Consider the following 14768-nt stretch of genomic DNA (forward strand, 5'->3'; position numbering starts at 1 on the left):
GGACACCATTTGAGAATCATTAAGGCGGAGGGTATAGATTTATTTTCATTCAATTTGGATGGGTAATTGCTGAGTAATTGCAATTTTAGTTCATTATTTTAATGCATTAAATCCTAAAAAAGGGAAAAGGGGACTTGTAGAACACCTGCCACTCATTGTACCCTGCTATACCCCCAGTCTATTCCATCACCAGCTGTGTTTCATTGTACCCTGTTACACCCCCGGTCTGTTAGCTGTAAATTCCAAGTGGGAGTGGTTTGGTGGGGCGTTCACCAAACAATACATATACTCTTTTAATGCCCTAACCCTCCATCTGAACTCATGGCTGAGTGGTTATAGGGCATGTAGGTAGGAATAGGAAATTTAGGGACCCAGGTTCGAATCCCCGTGAGGTAAGTAGGTAGGTGAAAGATTTTTCGTAGGAAAATTGGATAGGTAAATGCTTTGAAGTTACCTATGTAGTACATGATAATGGGGCAAAAATAATGCTGAAATTGAGTTATGAATTATGATATCATTTGCTAACTAAAAATTCATTTCATTAATTTTTTGTCTACCTATAGCCATAAGTATAGTAAGAATTACCTTGACATGAATAATTTTTAACTTTTTACTTATAATTTAAAAATTACTTCAAAATGAGTAATTAAACTAATTTTTGTACAATTGAAACATGTAATTTTTATTATCATGATTTAGTAAAAATTATTAAAACAAAATGAATTTTACTATTGGTACCTATAGCAAAATTTATTAAAATGATAATTTTTACTATACGATTACAGTAAAAATTATTGAATGGGATCTGGTACTTAATTGTGCTAAATACCAATATTTAGTTAAATTTTTTTGTAAAAATTACCCATACTTTTTCGTGTAATTTAGAGGCAATTCAAATTCTTAACATATTTTATAAGATTTAATTCTTAATTTAGAATAAAAAGCAAGTTCTGAAAATTGATTTGAAAATTCATAAATTTGAAGACAATGGAAATTCTAAAAAAAATAATATGAAAATTTGTATTTAGAGATGCTGAGAATTCCAAAAATTGATTAAAAGTTCTGTAAGTTGCAGATAATGTGAACTTGAAAATTATATGAAATAAGTATTGTAATATTTATGAAGAAGATGAGAATTCTGAAAAATTGGAGGCAATGTAAATTCCAAAAATTGAGTAAACGTTTTACAATTTGTGGACAATTGGAACTTGAAAATTGAATTTGAAATTTTTTAATTTAAAGACAATAAGAATTCTGAAAAATTATTCAAAATTTGACTATTTAGAGGCAATGTGAATTCTAAAAATTGATTGCAAATTTCCTAACTCAACAGCAATGCAAAATTCTGAAAATTTATTGAAAACTTTATGAAATTGTAGCGATGGGGAATTCGGGAAATTGATTTGAAATTTTGTAAATTTTAAAACAATGCAAACTATGAAAAACAACTAGAAATTTCTTAATTTAGAAGCAATACAAGCTTATAAATTATTCTGAAATACCTATTGTAATTTGGAAAATATGAAAACACTGAAAAACAATTATTATTTTGATGTAGTGAGAGTTTCAAAAATTCTCATTACTGTGACATGGTTGATTCACTTATGCACTACCTAGATGTAATAACGGTTATAGCTGTAGAAAAGGCAGCTAGCTACGCACACTTTGCATCTAAGCTTTGCTTAGCTGTCTAGTTATATGATTTAGATTTAAGTGAAACATGTTATAAATAATTTTATCAATTATAACGAAGTGTTTGTAATTATCGTGTGTTCTTATTTCACGTGCGGTTCGAATAATTAATACAAGGTAATCACGACTAAAACTGTTTAGACAGGTATTTATTGGTACTCAAAAGGCTGAGCTAGCAGCGGGTAAGTGTGTTTTTAAATGTGATAAGAAATACTGCTTAGGGAGTAATTCTCATTGTAACCTATTAGGCATTCAGGATAACCTCTCCCACCTATCAGAGTCCTTAACTTATAAGCACCCATCTAACATTAGGTACACATAAAAAAATTTCAAATACATATCCGATGAATTGCTGTAGAGCATTACAGAGTTGAAGACAATCCCCCTCCCTCCAGTCGCCGAATGATATAAGATTGGGTACCTAATAAACCAGTGAAAACTGAAATTTTACACCCAAAATCACGATGAATGTATCAATGGTTTACATCTTACCTGGCGTCCGTACTCGACAAAATACGATTTTTTCCCAAAAACGGAAGTTCCGGGAGGTTCCGGAAAGTTCCGATACCTCGTTGGCATTAAAACATAAGCAAAAATTCACAATGTAGTCGTAAAAAACAACATTAAAAATATTACTCTAATTAGCATAATAAATGGTTACATCCTATACACATACGAATTCATTCAACGACGATACTATTTGCAAAAAATAAGTACCATTTGTACGTAGACAGAAATACCTATACGCGAGTAGGTAAATATTCCAACGAATACCATAACAAAATAGGTACGATAACAATTAGCATGTAAGACGATTCAGAGCAGGTGAAGAACAGGGGTACAAATTTACGAATACAAAAAGACGTGTATTTATTAGATTTAAAAAAGGTAGGTAAGTAACGGAAATCCGCGCAATACTCGTATATGCCACAGTCAAACAAACAGGTACCTCTACAAAGGAATTCGAAACCAGGAACTAAGAGACTATGATTCGACGATGACTCAAAACACCCGTTAATATTTTCTATAATTTATTATAAATTTTACCAGATAAAAATTACCGAGTTACTCGAGCGTAGAAAAACATGTAACGGCGTCAGCGAATTCGGCATTGGATGTAAATTAGCGAGAAAAAAATCATACCTATGAATCTTCTTCTCTAAATCCGTTTTTTTATTCGACCATTTACTTAACGCAAACGGAACCGGAATTAATTGCGAGTGTGACAAAAATACGCACTTATCAACTGGCGTGTTTTTTCGACACCCTGTACACGTCATCGCTCGAGTAAAAAAAAATCCCGAAATTCCCACCTATAACAAAGTGCGCTGCTTTAATATCCGGTAAATCTTATTCAATATTCGATCATTTCAACGTGGTTTTTTTCGTCTTTCGTTTCTTTAAAGTGTACAAGAATGAAAACTACGAGTATATCTACGGTTCAGAGAACAATTCTCATTTTCTATCTATACTTATTTATGAGCTTGTACGTTTACGTAGATAGGTAGGTAATGTAGTTCGTCGTCGAATCACGAGAGAAAATCTCTTTGACGATGAATTTAAATCTGTTGTACCCCTTTTCATCCCTTATCGATGGTAGAAGAGCTTCGAAGATAATGTGCTTGTGTAATTCCTTCATCGTCGTGTACGTAGGAGAAAGAAAAATCGATTCGTCTCGAAGTATACGAGTAAATTTTGCTAGTTACTTTCCAACACAGAAGGACGTAAAACATAGAATTCATTTTACGTAGGTAGGTACCTACCGTAGATGAGATGCCTTCTTCCCTGCACTAGCATCGTTACAGGTCTATACGAGTAGTTTCGCGCTAAAGCGAAAATTAAACTAATTTCAACGTTTATCGATTGGTTATCACTTGAGGGATCCCGTTATGTTACCTTTTAAAATATTACTATAAAGCTAGATAGATAGTTTTTTTGCAGTACACTTTACACGCCGAGTTACCATATAGAAAAGGAGCATGTACCTAGAGATAATAAAACTATGAGTTGACAGTATGTGCAAGGTCTATGGTATGTGTTATTTTTCCGGGTGCCCACTAACTAAGTAATAAGTATAGGTATAGTTTCTCATGAGTACTTTAACAATATGTAATAGGTTAATATATTTATAATTTCAAGGATCATCGTAATATTATAGTCGAGTAGTACGCCTTGAGTTGACCAACCTAAAAATTGGTATGTTTTTTTGAACCCTTTCGAAGTGTAATTCTTTTTTAATTATGATGGCGCTTGTTTTCTTCGATTGGCTGGTCTAATTCAATTTTCTTCGCAGCTCTTCAATGTTCTCAATTGGTCGAGTGGATATTTTTTCAGAATTCTCGAATCGACCGAATTAAAAACGAATTTAATAATTAAGTTGCGAGATGGGTAGTTTGTAATGTCATCGTGTAAAATAGCAACAAATCTTTTCAGGTAAAATTTATCACGTGCGAGATTCGTTGTAGAATGTACGATGATGTCGAATTAATTTCTTTATAATATATGTACGATTCAACACTATAGTATAATATAGAAATGAAAAAAATCACGAGCAATCAAGGTTATGAAAATGGTGTAATTGCACGTAAACACTTCTTTCGCATTCGTAGGTATAGGTAACCGGAACATTAAATAAGAAACGGTATGATACGTATTTAGGTATGTGAGTATCTTACAATTAGACCTAGGTACCTAGACCTATCCGTATATTGTAATAGGATTTTACAAGTACACGTATTTCAATATTATTTTTCATTTGTTGTGTTTTGTGTTATGAAAATATATATCAATCCATTTCAAAATAAGCCATCATTTTTTTGTAATTTTTTTTTCAATCCGGATGAACATGACAGAGGCTGATCGATATAGAGCCATCAATGGTAAAAAAAAATTACAAAACATGATTCAGGTGCTTCCAAAGTTGACAAAAAATCGTCTCGTGATCTTTTTCCACGCTTTCGGAGATTGTTGTTGTTGTTGTTGTTGTTTTTTTAATCCATTGCAATGTTACGAAAGATTTTATTAGGTATTCTTTATTGAAATTTATAATATGTGTTCCATTCACAGAAACTGAAAACATGCAACGTAAATAATATTTATGGCGAGTGAAGACGGAAATGTAGTAGTTTAGGATTTCTTATCAATTTTATGGTGTTTTTCCATCCATAAAAAATCTCGTTTGGGAAAAACTGGCGTTTGATCCGATCAAATCATGACATCAGATTGAAGCAATAATTCATTTTTAGCTATCTTATTATGTATAAATTGATAAAATTTTCATTTTTTTACTCATCCTCAACGAAAGTTGATTGGATCTGATCAGACTTAGACATTTCTTGGTCCAATTATATCTATACAGTTTGATCGAATATGATGAAGGGAACCAGATTTTATTTGTTTAAATCCAAAACAGTCTACAGATTCTTGGATCTACTGACCAGATGTAATCAGATCAGAGTTTTGACTGGATTAGATCTACTTTCTGATTAGATGTAATCAGATCATAGTTTTGATCGGATTATTTATGTGTTCAATGTTCAAACCTGATGATATGATTATACCAGATCAGATTCGGGCATTCCCCGGATCTGATTGGATCTGATTTTTGACCACATTATGCAGCAACAATTTTTTTAAAGAGAAGTTTGTTTTGTAAACGCTTGAAAAGTGACATAAAATTGATGAGAAATTGTAATCATTACGATAGCTACTTTTCGTAAAATTGCTGATAGTGATAACTGATAAAAGATTAAAAGTGGCATCTTGTGAAACGTCAATGGGTCAGGAAGGACTAGAAAGTCGAATCGCACCTTGTTAAAGAGGGGTCACGGTATAACAATGTAGGAAGATTTTGACCAAACTCGGGGGAGACCTTCATTTTGAGTTGAAAGCTACTCAGAAAATTTTTTAGCTCCGGAAGTGTCCCTGGAAGCTGGAAGAGAGATATGGGCCCTCAAAGAGAAGACATTTTTCTAAAAAAAAAATATACAGGGTGTTCACCCATTTCTGAAAATGATTTTCCCTGACTTTTCCAAGTTTTCCAGACCAATTTCTCCAATTTTCCAGATTCTTGAAAAATGAATTACACATGCAATCGGGGGGGGGGGGGATGTCACATTTTTTCGAACTTCATGAGCACTAAATATCGTAAATAGATCTAGGTACAGTTGTGCCCTTTTTTTCCAAGCATGACTGTGTGCTCAATAGGGTAGCCCTTATTTAAACTTGGCGGGATTTTTTTTTTGTTTTTAGTGGGAAAAATCAATGTTTTAACGTGCTGAGCTCAATCGATGGTATCAAAATTTAAAAAAAAGAGAGGCGTTCTGTTAAAAGAACAAAAATTGTATTAATAATTCGCATTCCATCCAGCCTTTCTGTCTTTCCATCTGTCCATCTTTTTGTATTTTTAACTTTTCATCTCTTTGTCTTTTTGTCTTTTCGTCTTTTTGTCTTTTCGTCTCTTTGTATCTTTGTCTCTTCATCTTTTCAGGACATTTTGGCAATTCCTTTTTCCAATTTTTTTTGCAATTTCTGGCAATTAATACGAGATTTTCGACAATTTCAGCAAAAAAAAATGTTTCTTTTTTTTTAGCAATTTCTGGTGAAAAACGACACATTAGAACTACATATTATTGTGAAAGAGTGGGAGTTTTTGGATGCAAAAAACAACACAATTCTTGGCATCTTTTTCGCAAAAAAAAATCTTGACAATTTAGGCTAAAAGCGAGCCTTTTTGCTATTTTTGACAGAAAACGAGACTTCCACAATAATTTCAGTAAAAGGCAGGGCTTCTTAACCACTTTTATCAAAAAAGCGAAACGTTTTAGCACTAAAGAGCGAGATTTATGTATTAATGATACCTATACTCATAACTCATAAGTTGATAAAATGCAAGATTTCAACAATTTTTGCAAAAAACAAGACTTTCTGGGAATTTGGCAATTTATGATAAAACCGACCAGCGAAAAAATTGCCTGAGCAAAGGGAAGGTGAATTTTTTTATTATGAGAAATGGAATAATCTGTTTGAAGTAACCTTTCACAAAATTCTCTGACTTTGGAGTAAAAAATGCTGTAAATTTCCAAAATTCCCCGACTTTTCCCGGACTTTTTCCACACCGACCAAATTCCCTGACTTTTTCAGGTTTTCCAGGCTTGTGGACACCCTGTGTTATAGTTTTTTTGCTCCAGTCTCAACCCAAACTGTTCTGAAAAAAATGACCAGATTCTGGGTTGGGTCGTCCAACGACCTAAACCTAAACCATTGCTATTATCAAAATACAAGGACCATTTTTAGGATTCTACTGAACGCTTAGAAATTTTCAATTCACTTACTTATGTGTAATTTTTTTTTTTTTTTTGTAAAATTGTACTTTGAAAATTTTTTTTTTTCAAATAAACCTTATGATTTTGGAAATCAGGGCAATATTTTAGAACGCAGCGTTGCCAATTTTTTGGCCATTAATACCTAAAAACAGGCAATATCAAATTTTTCAAGTTTTTCGAAATAGACAAGCATCATTTCGTTCCAAAATATTCAGTCTAAGAAATAATACCTTTTAATGTTTCAAATTTGCTAACTAATGCAAAATACTTGAGAAAAAAATGTCAAAAAACCAATTCATCCAAAAATAAGCAATTTGCTAATTTTCAACTGCTCAGTGGAAACGCTAAAAGTGGTCTTGTATTTTGATGGGTGATGACAATAGAGGGTCGACGCAGAATCTCAAATAGGTACTTAATATCTTTTGGAACTGGGTCATTTTTTTCTAAAACAGGTTTGACAGAGACTAGAACGAAAAAATCACGATTTTTCTGAAAATGTCCTCTCTTGAACCCATATCACCCCCCCCCCCCATGGCATCTTCAGTGCTCAAATTTTTTCTGAATGACTTTTGAATCAGAATAAATGTCTCCATTGAATTTGGTAAAATAACCCTAACATTTGCTGCATCCATAACAGAACTGACAAAAAACCTTCTTTTTTTTCAACAAAATTGCACTTTTTTGAGGACCTGAGGACTCCCAAGCTCAACCCCATGGTTCAACTTTTTCACCCATTTTCGTCAAAATTAAGCATCTGTTTTGATTTTTGACTCACCCTACTGTATAATTGACATATTTTCGCATAATTTCAAGGCCCAAGACAACTGTATCGATGTGAGGAGCCAAACAGTTATTTTTGGAGGGAAACTTTTTAGGAAAAATGTTAATTTCACAGAGTGTTGATACCAGTTAACCAAAGATGTGTGATGAATGATGATATCTCGAAATCAAACCGTAGAATTTTTACAAGACTTTTTCAATGTTTTAGCAGAGCCTTGGGCACCAAGTTTTTCAGATTTTATACCATTCCCATTTCAATCGTTCGAAAATGCATTCCAGACAATTGGGGAAATTTTTACAATCCAGACACCAAATCAGTTTTGCCACTTTCAAAGAAAATTTCCTCAATTTTTTTTCCTACTTCAAAGTTCAAAAAAATAAAAGAAAATGAAAATAAAAAAAAAACAAAATAATTGCCTAGTTTAAGAAAAAAATGATTTTAAATAATTGAAGTTTTGAGAAAAATTGGAGAATTTTGGGAAAATTCGGGTCTTTTTTGATTTTTAGTAACATCCAGTGAGAGTCCTGTAGTCATTTCAGAGTCAAATAGAGTTTGAAGCAAATAAGGCTTGCAGCTTGCACTCCCTTTTTTAAAATTTTTTTCAAAAAAAATCCATATCACTTCAGCAATCAAAAAAAGTTTTACGTAATACACACTCGTAATCTCATCATTACACCTCTGTCGCTAGATGCAAAATGTACGTCATTATGAGCGACCTAATGCCGGGTCAAACACGTACGTAATAGCCGTATTATGTACGTGGTGTTATGTGGCAACACCGCGAAACTCCTCATTACGTACGCGTTACGTTTGGACATAATTTAACCGGTGAACTGGTGAAGTTTGGTCACTCATAGACGCACATTTTTTGCATCTAAACAACAGAAGTGTAAAATGGTGAGGTTACGAGTGTTTATTATGTAAAGCACCTTACATTACACGATTAATAAAGTGTGTGATTATGAACTCGTGCAAAGTTACAGCGCTCGTCTTCGACTCGCGCAGTAACTTTGCACTCGTTCATAATCACCCACATTATTAATCTAGTAATGTAATGTACTATTACGAAGTCAAAAAGCAATAACCAAAAAAAGTTAACAAGACTTGAGCGAAACAAACCAAAACTTTTAACACATAATGTAAAAAAAGAATTTTTAGAACAAATTCGCAAAAAATGATAAGTTTTCTAAATTTTTGACCAAAAAAATGAAAATTGTAGAAATTTATTTAAAAAACGAGATTTTTGACATCAAAATGAAAAAGTTATGGAATTTCTGGCAAAAAAAAAACTAAGATTTTGTCTATTTTAGCTAAAAGCAGAGCTTTTTAGACAATTTTTGGCAAAAAACTGACCTCTCTTAGCCATTTTTAAAGTTTTCAGTAAAAAAAAGTACAATTTTTTAGTACTTTTATAAAAAGTGAGCATTTTTTGGTCAATTTTTGACAAAAAGTGTTTTTTTTGCAATTTTTTCGTAAAAAAGTTGATGTTGACAAAAAGCAAAACTTTGAAAATTTCAGCGAAAAAGCAAGGCTTTTTGGCATTTTTCAGTATAAAACAAGACTTTTGAACAATTTTTGAAAAAAAGTGAGACATTTGAAACCTTTTGCAAATAAACGATCATTTTTATGCCTGAAAATTGATTTTAAGGAAAGACCACGTGTCCCACGAAAAAAATAAAGAGAAACAAAATTGTAAATCATAAAATTTCTCATCAGTGTTGCGTCTCTTTTTTCTTTTGAGGTGCTTCGTTTTTGAGATAATTTTGAGCTGAAGATGAATATTCAACTGGAATTTCCTCTAATGGAAAATTTACCTAAATCCTTTAAAATAAACAAAACTAGGTTCAAACAAAAAAAAAAATGAAGAGAAACAAAATTGTATGTAGAGCATAAAAATTTTCGACATGAGAATGCAATAAGTTTGCATCTAGGGGGGGGGTTGCTTTGAAAATATTTCGAGCAAAATTGAAAACACTCAACTTGGTTATTGAATAGGCTCACAAATCGACATACTAGAAAATGTTTTTTACAATTCAACAAGTTATTCTGATGAGATATTTCACTTTGATTACGAAAAAAAAATGACCAAAAATTCCATCACGTCATTATTTTCCATTTCCACTTTTTATTTAGATAAATTTTTCTTTAGGTAATACCTCAAAAACTAAGCTCATTTGCAAAAAAGAAAAAAAACAACAACAGCGTTTTACTGGCAAGAAATTTCCAAATCCACAGCTTTGTTTCTACTCAGTTTTTTCCTAAGGTATTCGATTGACCCATAAAGTTCACTTTTACAGACAAATCAAAAATGAATTAGTTTGGATTTTGATAATTCGCTGGTAAAAATTGAAAATCACACAGACAAATTTTTTCCCCATTTCGAAAATAAAAAATTGTACTTTCAAATTGATGTTAAATCTACGGATATTTCAGAAAATTCAATCGCGGAAATATAAGTAAGTCCAACTTTTACCCGAATTTTCCCTCTTTAGATTTAATTAATCGATGACTTACTCTTTCAATAAATTAATCTATTTCATGAAAAAAACCATCATTTCGATAAGAAATTAGCATCAGGATACTTAAACCTACGCACTTTATTCACGACGCACAAGGAAATGAAACTTTTAATAGAATAATTACTTCGAGATTACAACGTCTTGTCAAGATAAGTAATTTTATATTAATAGCGTTGAAATCGCACACACAGAAAACGATAAGTTGATTTTTTAAGAAAACTTTTTTTACTAGACCATTAATCCGCACTTCCACACTTACAATTAGTTAGGCGAGTAATTAAAATGCAAATAACGATTCTCTAACTACGCTATATGCTAACTGCCAACATTAGCGAGGAAATTACACGAACTACTGCACTAAAAAAAAAGGAAAAAAAATTAATAATTTCATATTCAGCAAAAAAAAAAAATTCAATTCGATAGCTCATTGCATAATCATAACACGAGTCACGTAAGAAAAAACATATAACCGTAATATAGGTAATTTCATCCCTCATCAGTTTTAATAGGTATAGTTCTACAACCCTCGCTTGAAAAAATGCCAAATATTTTTATTAACCTACGCTTAAGATAAAAATAATCGAAAATTTCTTACCTATAAGCGATTGTTGTTTATTTTATATACTCGTGTAAACATTCAACAGATGAGATAATATAATAAAAGTTGGTAATTTTCACACAATGCACTATACGTACTCGTATACAATCACTGCTCGAAACTTTCTAAAGCTTTTTTCCTAGCAGTAAGTTGGTTCGAGTTAGAGTAATGTTCTGCGGAGGACCTTTTGCTTTTATCGTTACTGCGCTGATGATATAAAAGAACCACCGAGCCAAGTATAATTTATGTATTTATACGAACTGCAACAATCTTTCGAGTACAGGGCGGTGGTCGAAAAACCTACCGATGTAACTTTGCAACGTTTTTGATCATTCCCTACTTTTTCAACGTTATTGATTTATAATTTCTAATGTAACCAGAGTGCTATATAAGAGTGTAAAGAGCTACAGGTCGTTGGGATGTTGTTAATACCACTCTATATATGCAACAACTTGAACAACTAACAGTAACAGAGTAGCTGTGTGGCAGGCAGATTTGCACCCTTAAATCATTTTTTCCTCGTTCGCAACGTCGACTCAACGTCGTCGACGCTCCCTCGTCAAATGACACGTATTAATCATCTCTCGTAAAACCTAAATGATGGAAAATTTCGCCAAAGAAATTGTATCAGATTACGCTGGAGTCAAGCTGATATTATAATTAATTGGCATTTTATTGTCTAGACGTTTAAACGTGTAGTAATAACACAGATAATACGAGTATTTTAACCGTTACATGAATACAAATGATGTAATTCTTTTAATTAAGTAACTGCTGCAGCCTCGATTAGGTTTTGAAATTGTTTTATTGTACTGTACTCCAATGTGTGTGTGTGTGTGTGTATTTCGGTGACCTTGGCAAGTGATGTGTGTATTTCGCAAATGAGGATATGTATGCAAATGCATATCGATGGTTTTGCGAAGTAAAAAAATAAAATGAATAAAAATTATTTATAATATTTTTAATGCCCAACTAACGTACCTACTTTCATTCATCTGAATAATAATTTCAACTTTGTAAGTGGACTTATTTTTTGATTTTATTTAATTCGATCCTTATCGTTTCCTTTTTTTTTTTTTTTTTTTTTTTTAAATAAAGAAATAAGTATGTACCAGCATATTTTAGACTGTGTAAGACTCGCACTTAACTTTTTTCCAAAAAAAAACAATAAAAAAAAAACTTTAATATCTAAAAAAGCCTGAGAAAGCAACCAAAAAGTACCTACTTAACCGAAAAAGTAACAAAAGGACAAAACGCAAACAAAACATTTTGATAAAAAAAAAATGCACACAAAACATACAAATGAAAAATTGAAATGTTCAGATTTTTAATTTTACAGAGTTGAACTAGATTATTCTGGGGGAAAAAAGGCAATTTTTAGAAAAAAAAAATAGAGATTTTAACAATTTTTGGCAAAAATCAAGACTGAAAATTTCAGTGAAAGGAAAGACTTCTTTTTGAGCATTATACTGGTCAAAAAATGATACCTACATTTTTTTCTGACAAAAAACAAGGCTCTACTGGATAATTTTTGTATTAAAAAAAAAAAAAAAAAAAAAAATGAAAATGTAAAAAATCAGCATTTTTGGAAATTATTGGCAAAAAATTACATTTTTTTGCAATTTTTTTCGAGAGGAATTTTTTTTACATTTTTTTAGGTAAAAAACAACACTTTTTTCAATTTTTATTCAATTTTTGGCATCTCGGAGGGCTTTTGAGATAACTTTTGAAAAAAAGTAATTTTTTTGGAATTTTTTTTTTGCAAAAAGCTGAGAATTTTTGACAATTTTTGGCAAATAACAGACTGACAATTTTAGCCAAAAGAATGACTTTTTGGCAATTAATGGCAAAAAAATGATACAATTAATGATACTTTTTTGAAATATTTGTGAAAAAAATGACAGATATTTCATCAATGTTTCGGTTAAGAAGCGAAATTTTTTGGCAAAAAAGCAGAACTTTTGAGCATTTTTTAGAAAAAGTGATTTTTTAAAAATTTTTTTAGTTAAAAAACAACACTTTTTTTCAATTTTTATTCAATTTTTGGCATCTCGGAGGACTTTTCAGATAATTTTTGGAAAAAAGTAATTTTTTTGGAATTTTTTTTTGCAAAAAGCTGAGAACTTTTGACAATTTTTGGCAATTAATGGCAAAAGAATGATACAATTAATGATACTTTTTTACAATATTTGTGAAAAAAATGACAGATATTTTATCAATGTTTCGGTTAAAAAGCGAAATTTTTTGGCAAAAAAGCAAAACTTTTGAGCATTTTTTAGAAAAAGTGATTTTTTTAAAAAATTTTTAGGTAAAAAACAACACTTTTTTTCAATTTTTATTCAATTTTTGGCATCTCGGAGGACTTTTCAGATAATTTTTGGAAAAAAGTAATTTTTTTGGAATTTTTTTTTGCAAAAAGCTGAGAACTTTTGACAATTTTTGGCAATTAATGGCAAAAGAATGATACAATTAATGATACTTTTTTACAATATTTGTGAAAAAAATGACAGATATTTTATCAATGTTTCGGTTAAAAAGCGAAATTTTTTGGCAAAAAAGCAAAACTTTTGAGCATTTTTTAGAAAAAGTGATTTTTTTAAAAAATTTTTAGGTAAAAAACAACACTTTTTTTCAATTTTTATTCAATTTTTGGCATCTCGGAGGACTTTTGAGATAATTTTTGGAAAAAAGTAATTTTTTTTTGAATTTTCTTTTGCGAAAAGCTGAGAATTTTTGACAATTTTTGGCAAAAAAAAGACTGACAATTTTAGCCAAAAGAATGACATTTTGGCAATTAATGGCAAAAAAATGATACAATTAATGATACTTTTTTTAAAAAGCGAAATTTTTTGGCAAAAAAGCAGAACTTTTGAGCATTTTTAAAGAAAAAGTGAAGATTTTGTAGATTTTTTTTGCGAAAAACGACAATTTTTTGCAATTTTTGGCTGAACGCAAGAGACTAAGACAATTTTAGCAAAAGTAAAGGGCTTTTTGGCAATTTTTGACAAAAAACAAGACTTTTCGACAATTTTTAAATAAAGTGAGACTTTTTGAAATTAAAAAAAAAGAAAGTAGAACGACAATTTTCAGCAAATTTGTTTAAAGTGAGAGTTTTTTTTTACAATTTTTGGCAGAAAGCAAAACTATGACAATTTTAGCAAAAAGCAAGAGTTTTGCACAATTTATGACAAAAAAGGAAGGCTGTTTTGAAAAAAAATGAAAATCCTTGTAATTGCAAAATTTTTTTCTAAAAGCAAAATTTTACACTTCTTTGTAATTTTCTCACAATTTTAGGTGAAGAAGAACTGCTCAAAAGCTAGAATTTTTGGAATTTGGTAAGTAGCAGAGAGCAAGACTTTTGAGCAATTGTTGACAAAAAATGAACATTTTGAAATTTTTCGCAAAAAAAAAAAAAAACGAGAAATTTGGTAAAAAGCAAGAGTGTCAATTTTAGCGAACAGTGGGACTTTTTGACAATTTCTGGCAAAAGAGCAAAACTTGTTGGATAACTTTTAAAACAAAAAAATGAATTGACAATTTTAGCAAGAAACAGTCATTTTTGCAATTTTTTTTTCGACAAGTGAGACATTTTTTGAATTTTTTTAGGTTTAAGAACGACACTGTTTTGTAATTTTTGACAATTTCAGATAAAATCTAAAAGCTAGACTTTTTGGTGATTATTGGCAAAAAGCAAGACTGACAATGTAGAAGAAAGCAGGACTATTTGGCAATTATTGACAAAAAATTGTAATTTTTCGCAACTTTTGTTGAAAATGTGTGATTTTTGGGCTTTTTTTGCAAAAAAGTAGAACTCTTGGACAATTTTAATTGGAAAAAAATGCAGACTTTTTGTA

At 30.9% G+C, this 14768-nt stretch overlaps 1 protein-coding gene across 2 annotated transcripts in view; it reads right to left on the reverse strand.

The window, feature by feature from the left end:
• The window catches only part of Ddc (aromatic-L-amino-acid decarboxylase), a 45609-nt gene that overhangs the window by 30312 nt on the left and 529 nt on the right, over positions 1-14768 (reverse strand). Inside the window, exon 1 of one of the 2 annotated variants that reach the window (XM_065357407.1) lies at positions 10912-11125. The exons of the other annotated variant lie outside the window; for it this stretch is intronic. The gene's annotated coding sequence lies outside the window, so the exon portion shown is untranslated. Of the gene's footprint in view, positions 1-10911; positions 11126-14768 lie in introns of those variants that run through there. 2 annotated transcript variants of the gene reach the window in all.

The sequence above is a fragment of the Planococcus citri genome, chromosome 3 (genome assembly GCF_950023065.1).
Source record: "Planococcus citri chromosome 3, ihPlaCitr1.1, whole genome shotgun sequence".
Classification (NCBI taxonomy): domain Eukaryota; kingdom Metazoa; phylum Arthropoda; class Insecta; order Hemiptera; family Pseudococcidae; genus Planococcus; species Planococcus citri.